General features: G+C 46.1%; 1 pseudogene; it reads right to left on the minus strand.

Moving 5' to 3' along the window:
* Positions 1 to 3,225: 3,225 nt before the first annotated feature.
* On the minus strand, positions 3,226 to 3,756 carry LOC118714503 (annotated as a pseudogene).
* Positions 3,757 to 9,652: the final 5,896 nt, after the last annotated feature.

The following is a 9,652-nucleotide window of genomic DNA, read 5'->3' on the forward strand; positions in this document are numbered from 1 at the left end:
ACTTCCTACCCACCACCGTAAGCTCTAGTACAAGTCCTGGCTGCAGCATTGACTTAAAGGACAAGTCACTTCACATTTCTGTCACACTCTCCACATTGCTGGATAACTGTACCTAAATCCCATTGTTGTTGTGGAGACCAGAGGAATTGGAGACGCCCTGGTCTCAGCTGGCATTGCCGCTTCTGCTTCGACCTCCCGTTCCTGTTAGGTTGCCATTGGGCTCCCCGTTGATTGCTGGGATTCGGCCTTCTCTTCCTCACTCAGGGCTGTGACTCGTCCTTTGGTTTCCAGGCCATAGCTGAATAATCTGTTGTGACCCCAGCTCCATTCTGAATGAATGGCCTTTAGACAAACGGGCAGAAAGTTCTTCAGAAGTTAACAAGTAGAATAAATGCACAGGATCCAAAATAAGCCTGTCATTTTCAGAATGCTGCAGATGTGATAAAGGGTGGGAGTTTGGCATGACACAGTGGTTGAGAACATGCGTGGGGCTGCTGAGTCAGAAAGACCTAGATTTGAGTTTGTATAAACTTGGACAGGTAGCTTAAGCTCCCTGAACCTGCTTCCTTGTCTGTAAAGGGATTAATACCGTACTGACCTTGCTGTGTCATAGTGAGGATATGAGATAAGGTGGCTAATGTATTAATATTATGGTAGGCCAGCATTTTATACAGACTTCAATGGCGAATTTACTATGTTCCCCATTTCACAGAAGGATAGAGAGGTGAGATAAGCCTCAATGTCACACAGCTAGTAACCTGTGGAGCTGGGCTTTGCATGTGGGATATGTCACCTGAAACCATGCTCTGAACAATAGGCTGAGTGCTACATTTAATCCCCCAGCACACAGGAAGCGCTTCGGAAAGACCAAGTCAGAATGTTACTGTTCATAAGTAAACGTTAAGCGGGAAGTGTCACTGGGTGAATTTGTTTAACATTACTAAAACGTGGATGAAACAGAACAATCAGCCCAGCACATGCAGGGGTCCTTCAAAGTCTCAGGGAATTACAGACACGAGGCTTCCTTTTCTGGCTTTATTCCTACCACAGGGTAAGGGCAGGTAAGAACCATTGGAACACTCCTGCTTTAGATTTCTATCACGGCCTTTGGCAAAAACTGAGCCGCAGTAAACCCATTGGGCCTTGCAGGCAACGCGGTGGCATGCTTGCCCCTCTCCTCACCTCTGTCTTTGACAGATATCTTTAATCTATCACTGAGCTCTTTCCTGCTCTGCCTGGATGTGGCTGCAGGTTCCTATTGAACCCAGTGTTGCAGGCAGACGCTACCAATCAAATGCAGGCACACTGAATGGCACCGATTTGCCACGTCTGCTGTATTTTGTCAATCTTGATCTGTCAGAAGCTGAGATGTTAAAATTCATCATGTGAAGAGGAGTTGAGGAAGCTGGGAAAGGGGACTCCCGTGCCTTTCAGATTTGGTCTTTTTATTTAGACCACGAAATCTAGTGTTTTATTTTTTCTTCTTTGATTCTTGGAAGTGATTCAGTTTCATTTCATTTAACACAGCTAAGGCAAAACATGAAATTAAGCAGAGTAGGAATAGTAAAAATTCTGCATTTAGGTTCAAAAGCCCATGGATCAAGTGGGGGAAGCATCTCCCACAAAATGGGCTGGAGGTTTCAGTTGATGAAATTCTCAGAACACTCTGCTGGGAGTCCTCAGTCAGCTAGATAAGAAGGAACAGTTCCCAAGTATTCTATCCCAACGAGGCCATCTGCATCATGGTCTCCGGTTGAGGGATTCAATTTACATTAAACAACAACAACAGTTAGAGGGTATTATAAGGAGCACGTGGCCTGGCTGGCATGGCTCAGTGCTTGAGCATTGACTTATGAACCAGGAAGTCATGAATTGATTTTTGGTCAGGGCACATGTCCAGGGATCCTCGATTTATCAGGGGGGCAGCTGATTAATGATTCTCCCATCATTGATGTTTCTATCTAGCTTTCTCTCTTCTTTGAAATCAGTAAAAATACATTAAAAAAAAAAGTTGTGCATGGAGGAGAACAAAGGGGCTGAACAACCTGTCACATGGGGAAAAGCTGATGGTGCTTGATATAGAGGCGGATGGGAGCACTGTGGCTATCCTCATCTATTTGCGATTTTATTCCTAAAACAGTGGTCACCAACCTTTCGGACCTCTCGGACTACTGGTTGGTGACTGCTGCCCTAGAAGGAGACAGAGTTGATTTGGTGTTGCTCTGTCAAGACTGTTTATTTCTTTTCAGTAATTGGATTAAAAATTGTGGTAAGATATACTTGGTATAAGATTTACTACCCCAATCATTTATAAGAGTACAATTCAGTGATGTTGTGTAACCAATATCCAGACCTTTACATTTTCCAAAACTGAAAGTCTACCTGTGAAACAGTTCCCCTTGTCTCCTTCCCCCAGCTCCTGGCAACTACCCTGTACTTTTTGTTCCTATGAGTTTGACTGTTTTAGGCACCTCACATAAGTGGAATCACATGGTGTTTGTCTTTTTGTGACTGACTTGTTTCACCTACCCTGTTTCCCCGAAAATAAGACAGTGTCTTATATTAATTTTTCCCCCCAAAGTTGTGCTAGGTCTTATTTTCAGGGGATGTCTTATCTTTCCAAGCGCTAGGTCTTATTTTCGGAGGATGTCTTATTTTCGGGGAAACACGGTAGCATCTGGTCCTCAAGGTTCTTCCACATTGTAGCACGTCAGACTTTCCTTTCTTTTTAAGGCTGAATATTATTCCATTGTATATATAGACCATTCTTTCTTTACTCATCTTTTGATAGACGTCTGGGTTGCTTATACCTTTTGGCTACTAGAAATATTGCTTCTATGAACATGAGTGTAATAAAATCTATTTGAGACCCTGTTTTCAATTTGGGGGGTATATATTCAGAAGTAGTGTTGCTGAGTAATATTTGTTTAATTTTTTGAGGAACTGCTATACTTTTTCTATAGTAGTTGCACCATTTTACATTCCTACCAAGGTTTCCAATTTCTTCACATCCTCTCTAATACTTGTTCTTTTCTGTTTTATTGAGAGCAGCCATCCTAATGGGTGTACGGTGACATGTCATTGTGATGGGGAATGCTTCTTAACCTAAGGGAACCCATGTGCCTTTTGAAAGAAGATAAAAATCTTAAGCCCCTTTATTTTATTTATTTTATTTTATTTTATTTTATTTTATTTTATTTTATTTTATTTTATTTTATTTTATTCTTTTTGCTTGTCAAATGATCTTTAATTGAATCCTTTTCTTTTGTAGTTCTTACCTAGCCGGACATTTCACTGTACCACTGTTGATATCATCTATGATGTCATGAGGGTGGCGGCCATCAACATTGCACCCCACAGGATCTCTTTAATGGTTCCAGAGAGTTCTCTAGCTAAAGATCGGTGCCTCATCTGCCGGGCAATGCTGACAATCTCATCGAATGTGATATTCCCACTGTGCTTAATATTTTTTGCTTCTTTCTGTCTTTTGGTGGTTCTTTGAGGGCTTTGATGATCATGGTAGAGGCAGAAGGCACTACTTCATTCTGGGCCTGTCTGTTCTGAATGGTCAGTTTCACTGTAATCCTCAGACCCTTCCAATCACCAGTTGCTTTGGTGATGTCATCACCACCAACCTTTTTTGGAGACAGGCCCAAGGGGCCGATCTTCTGGGCCAGGGCAGACGTGGCACCCACTTCCCTACCGGTGCACCTCAGGTATAGGACTGATTTCATTGGGGTCGAACTTCATCGCCATGGTGGAGGCAGCTGGTGTTGGACGAATCTAGATTTGGGACGATCAAAGAAAGTTGCACCTGAGCCGCCTCCGAGCCGAAAGCCGAAAGCTCAAGCCACTTTAAAATTTTAAAAATCATCATATACTTTGTCTGTATTTTAACATGAAGGAGAAAATAAAAGATATGTCACTGTGATGGAATTGAGTGATTCAAAATTTATTCTATTATTTTGACATGTAATTTTTTGCAGTAATGTAATTACCACATGAATCTTCTAATTAATTTTCTTTCAATGAGTATGAATTCGTGCACTAGGTCACTAGTATATTTCAAAAAGTAATGACCTCTCCATTGCTAAGACATTTATTAGGGGCTGTAATTCTTACTTTTACTTTTTTATTTTGTCAACATCCAATAGAAGGAAGTCCTTTATTTGATGGAAAATTGGAATAGATAGATGGCCCAAAGGTCTGCCTTCACTTTTCTGTTTGGTTTTTGTTGGAGCCAGAAGACCTGAGAGTTTGAACTGGATTTGTATCTCCTCACCCACTGCTTGCTTTTGGGCAATCCGTTTTAGTTTTTAAACTTTGTTTTGCTTGCATATCGAAGGAGGGTGACAATACCTTTAACTTTTCAAATTTACCAGGATACTGCAAAGACAATGAAACAATGGAATATTTAGCAGGAAAACGTCCTGGGTGTCATTGTTATTAAGAATAGTTTATTCCTGAACTGTACCCAGGGGTTTAGCAATAACGCCATGATGCCAGGGCTCCATGTAGCAACCCTTTCTGGCTCTCAGATTTCCCTGGAGCAGGTCATCCTTGACCTTTCAAAGTTGAGTTACATGCATTTTCCCCTTTAATTTCCATGCCTAGCGCCCAGCATATTCCCACTGTCCCCATTGGACAGGGATTATGTCTATAGACAGTTCTCGGGTTATGTTGGACTTGATGTATGTCATTTCGAGGTTACGTCACCATCTCCCATTTATTAAAAAAAAAAAAAAGTTCCGTTATTTCGACGTATGTACATATGTGCTTTATGGTTTTTTTGTTTTGTTTTTTTAACTATTTCACTTCATTACTGCTGTGTATTTGCTCTATGTGAGTGACGTAGGTGCTTATGTAGGTGGGTTCTGACAGCGAAAATCATGTTACATTGCCCCGTAGGAACAGATCTCTGACATAACCTGAGGACTTACTGGAATTCTGTGTTTGTGTGACTTTAAAAGGATGTTGATAAGCAATTGATGTTAAAGGTGCCCAGCTGAGTTATTTCTTCTCCTGTGTGTGTGCCTGGACTGGAAATCATTTGATTACTTGAGTTCTGGGCCTTCTAGAGCCCTCTGAACTTTCTCGGAAATTGTGGCGACCTCTTCAGCAGGGAGCAGCTAGAATAGGCCGGCAACAAGGCTGCGCTGTGAAGCTGGTGGAAAGTGTCACTGTGCCCGTGCTGGAACAAGGTGGCGGCTGGGCTGTAAAAGCTGGGTCCTCTTGGCTCTGCTGCCACAAACATGCTGGTGGACTCATTTCTCTAACCTGACCAGGAGGAGGCTGGACTCTGGGATCTTCCAGATTCCTTTGGGGGCAATTGTTGTATAGAACCAGATTCCAAGTGAGTGACCCAGGCTCCAGTCTGGCCTCTGCAGGGTCTTAAGGAAATCATTTCATGCCTTCGAGCCTCCATGTTCTTATCTGTAAAATGAGGATAATATCTATAGCATACGATTGTTTTTTTTGTGTGTGTGTTTTTTTTTTCCAGCTTTCTCATCTTTTATTTAGAAAACACACCAAACAATCAATGTGGTTGTCCTTAACTTTCTATATAGCATACGATTGTTATAAGGATTACAGGAGACAAAGTATATATAATATCCAGGCCTGTGTCTAGTGCCCAGTAAGCTCTCAAAGTACTCTTGTCTGCCCCCTTCCCTTTACTCAAACAGGCCCTGTCAGGGATGCTTATATTCTACAAGGGGACTCTTAAAAACAGTGTCGAATAAAACAAATCCAGACTTCGTAAGGAACGACTTTATTCAAAAGGATTATTGTAAGGGGAGGGGCTATTGCATTTTTGGGAATGCAAGCTTGATGGCTCAAGCTGAGGGTGGGCCAAGTTCAGAGGCCTGAAGGAAGGAAATAAGCTTAACCAAAGTTCGGTTAACAAACGTTTTGCCTAAGTGATCAATGGGAATGAAGTGATTCAGCTAGTTATCTATGAGGCAAAGCTCGGGAATTTAAAGGGTCAGTGTCTAGGTCATAGATCATAGGTTAGCACAGAGGCATCCTTGAGTCTTACCTAAATCCTTTGGGGAAGGTTTATTTATTTAATCAGTGCACAAATTAGTGTACACTGGAAGGAAATTAATTAGAAGAAATATTTTAATATCACCTTTCTCTGTAATAGAAGTGTCAACCAAATTCACTATCGACAATGACAGATGGAAACACGCCTACGATTGACACCAGCAAGAGTTTTATGTGTCTTGCATGCACAAGTCAACTTAGCCTTTTCTAGATATAGAACAAACTTGCTTCATTAGACCTCTTTCTGATGTAAACTTTTTCCAGCCCAGTGAAGCATCCCAACTTCTCTTTCAGATAATTGTTAGTAGCACAGCAGTAAATATCAGCACGAAGCACATTATTATTGTAGATCACGCAGGGAGAACAAAGGGTAAAATATTTAACTACAGCAGTGTTTGACTATATTCTGTTCAGTGAGAAAACCTGAAGTTATTTTCAAGGTCCACCATTTCTTCTTTTCAGTTGGGTCAAGTTTCTAAGCTTTCTAAATCTACATTTTCCATCTAATGAAAAGAAAATAGAATTCCACCGAGTTTCCTACCTACCGGTACCTACCTACTCCAGGACTTCTGTGAGGATCAAATGATTTGAGGCACGGAAAATGCTTTACAGACATTTGGTTACAGTGTAAAGTGTTTGCACCTGGGTATAAAGCAAGGCGTGTTCCTGGGCTGAAGAAACTTCAAGGAGGCTAGTTACTAGGGAAAGGAAGCCAGGTATTGCTACTTGACGTCATTCCCCAGATGGAGGGAAGGACACAGCCTTTTATATAGATAGATTTTAGTAAGCTGTTTTCTGGGACAGGAAAGGGCAGGGATTTTCTTCACCTTCACGGCTTTCCAGTAGCACAGGACTCGGAAAATTCAACATTGCCTGGTAAAACCTTTAGGATCCAAAGTCACTCAATTGCTGACATTGTCATTGGATGTTGTTGGGTGAGTCACATCTTCCCTGTGGCCCTCAATGCACACTCTACCGAGCACCCACTGATGGAAACTGGGAGGGAGCTCGCTCACCCTGGATGGATGCGACCCGAGGCCTGGAAGAGGACAGGCAAGATGCTGAGATCACCCCAGCCGGCATGTCTCTGACAGCTCCTCTCACCACCTGGGAACTGAGCACACAGTCCCACTTAAAAAATATGAGTGGGCAAGGTGACAGGGAAGACTGTCTCAGTTTCCCGGGCTTGCCCCTTCCCACGCAGGGGGACAGGAGAGTGGTTCTTAGCAGTGATGTCTACAGCCTGACTCTTAGTTGAGCAGATCATCCGTCCTGGGGTAGGGTGCCAGGTAGAGGCCAGGGTTAGCCTGTGTGCTGGAGGGACCGGGGGTGGGAGGGAGGCCTTAGTGAACTCTTTACCAGTAACAAATACGTTCATGTATTTTCCCAGTAGGTACAGCCAAGTGTCACTTAGAGTAGGTCCAGGACATCTTACCTCCATCCACGCCCACCTTTGTATCATTGCTAATGACGCCAATGTCAGGTTTGCAGGAAAACCAAGTCAAGGTTCAAGAACAGGAAATGTTTGGTGAGGGAGCTCCCTTTGCAAAAGGCCATTTGCCCAGGGTGAGATTTTTTTTTTTCTTCTACATGTCCATCAGATGAGCAAGGAAAGAATAAAAAAGGATTTAAATTATTAAAAAAATTAATATAGCCGTCCTTCCTTTTGCCTGCCCTGAAAAGATGGGTTGCATGGAGACACTGCCCCTGGGAACACCCGCATGGTGTGGGGATTATAGGGTGTGTTCTCCTACATGATGGTGGGTCTTTTGTAAAATGTTAGCTCAGCTTCTGCCCATCTCACAGGAAACAATGTCAAGGTCAGTGAGCTGTGTTAGGCCCACAATTACCCTGTCCCAGTTAATCCTCTGGTTTGTCTCCACTTTATTTTTCTAAAATATTTTAGTGATTTTTTACAGAGAGAAAGGGAGAGGGATAGAGAGCTAGAAACATCGATCAGCTGCCTCCTGCACACTCCCCACTGGGGATGTGCCTGCAACCAATGTACATGCCCTTGACTGGAATCGAACCTGGGACCTTTCAGTCTGCAGATTGACACTCTATCCACTGAGCTAAACCGGTTTCGGCATTGTCACCACTTTAAATAACAGCGTGCTGGGCACTGAGTAGCACCTGGGCAGGTTGGGTTCCAGGCCAGCTGAGAGAAGTCCCTGCCACTTAGTCCAACCTTAGGTTTGCTGTGTATTGCACATAATCCAGTGTCTGAAAACCTTTGGAATGCGGAGCAGTGTGGGTAGGACATTGGATCTAGAAATAGTAGCTCCAGGCACAAGACCCAGCTCCACCCTCACTAACCGGCTGGCTGTGGCTGGAACTTGTCCCAGGCTGCCTTTCTGCTTCTGGCCCCACCTTAGGCGTCACCACCTTTCCACTACAGCCAGAGGAGGGATGGAGCCAAGGGCAGGCCTATGAACAGGTCCAGCTGCTTTGGCTGCTGGTCAGGAGAGCTCCCAGGACCGGCTGGCGCCTGCCTCCCTGCCTTCCTGCAGAGAACCAGACACCCTGGCTCCTCTGGCACCTCCACCGCCCTCTGGCCTCCACCCTGCGCAGAAAGGGTGGGCAGTCTCGGTGCCCACAAGGGGGAGATGCCCAGGGTGAGGGGCTTGGAAGAGGCCCTTTGGGGGGTAGGGTACCAAACCTTCCTTGGGCAGGGGTGAACAGGCTCCTCGGGAACACACAGCCTGGAAAGTAGTGATATTGGCTCCAAAGAGAGCAATTGAGAAGAAAACAGGTAGGCTCCTCCTCCCGGCTTGCTAAACTCTCCCGTCTCCGGGGACTGAGGCGGCCAGCCGCGGGGGGAGGAGCAGGAAGGACTTGCTGGGCTTGGGCCCCAGGTGAATCAAGTGGGGAAAGAAGAGAAAAATGTATCCCTCACTTAATGTCACACCCCTTCCTCTCCCTCCCCTCCTCCTCAGGCCCCTCCTAAAATCTCGGGACAACCTGTGCACATGATCCCTTCAAGGGCCCCCTCCCACCCCATTCCTGACTGCCACAGGTGTGGTCACGGCCTGGGCTATCCTTTGTTCGCCTGGGATGGGCGCGCAGCCCCCCTGCAGCCTCCTCCTCCTCCGCCAAGGAGGGACCAAGGAGTGACTGCAGCCCGAGAGGGTCAGAGGCGGAGCTGAGACTTGGGGGCGCTTTGGTGCAAGGAGGGAGTCAGCCTCTGGCAGGCTCCGGTGTGGGTTCCGTGGGGAGGGAGCCCTGGCGGCGCACCTGGGCCCGCCCGGCCCGCTGAGATGGGCTCCGTCTCCTCCGCGCTGGCGCGGTCCCGAAGCGCCGTGGTGCAGCTGGGCTCGTCGCCGCCGCAGCCCGAGGCGCCTCCGGCTGCTCCCGCAGCTCGCAGAGACCCCTCGGCGCCCCCGAAGACCCGGAGGCTTGGGTCCCGGCGGAGCGAGCCGCCCGCCCCTCCGGCAGCCTGGGAGGCTCAGCCGGCAGCGCAGAGTCCAGGCTGGCGTGCGAAGTTAGCGAGTCCGGAGCTGTCCCCGGTGCTGAAACCTGCGAGTTTGGAGCTGTCCCCGGTGCTGAAACCTGCGAGCTTGGAGCTGTCCCCGGTGCTGAAACCTGCGGCGAGCACGTCCCAGCCCGA

Source organism: Pipistrellus kuhlii, unplaced genomic scaffold (genome assembly GCF_014108245.1).
Source record: "Pipistrellus kuhlii isolate mPipKuh1 unplaced genomic scaffold, mPipKuh1.p scaffold_m20_p_10, whole genome shotgun sequence".
Taxonomy (NCBI): domain Eukaryota; kingdom Metazoa; phylum Chordata; class Mammalia; order Chiroptera; family Vespertilionidae; genus Pipistrellus; species Pipistrellus kuhlii.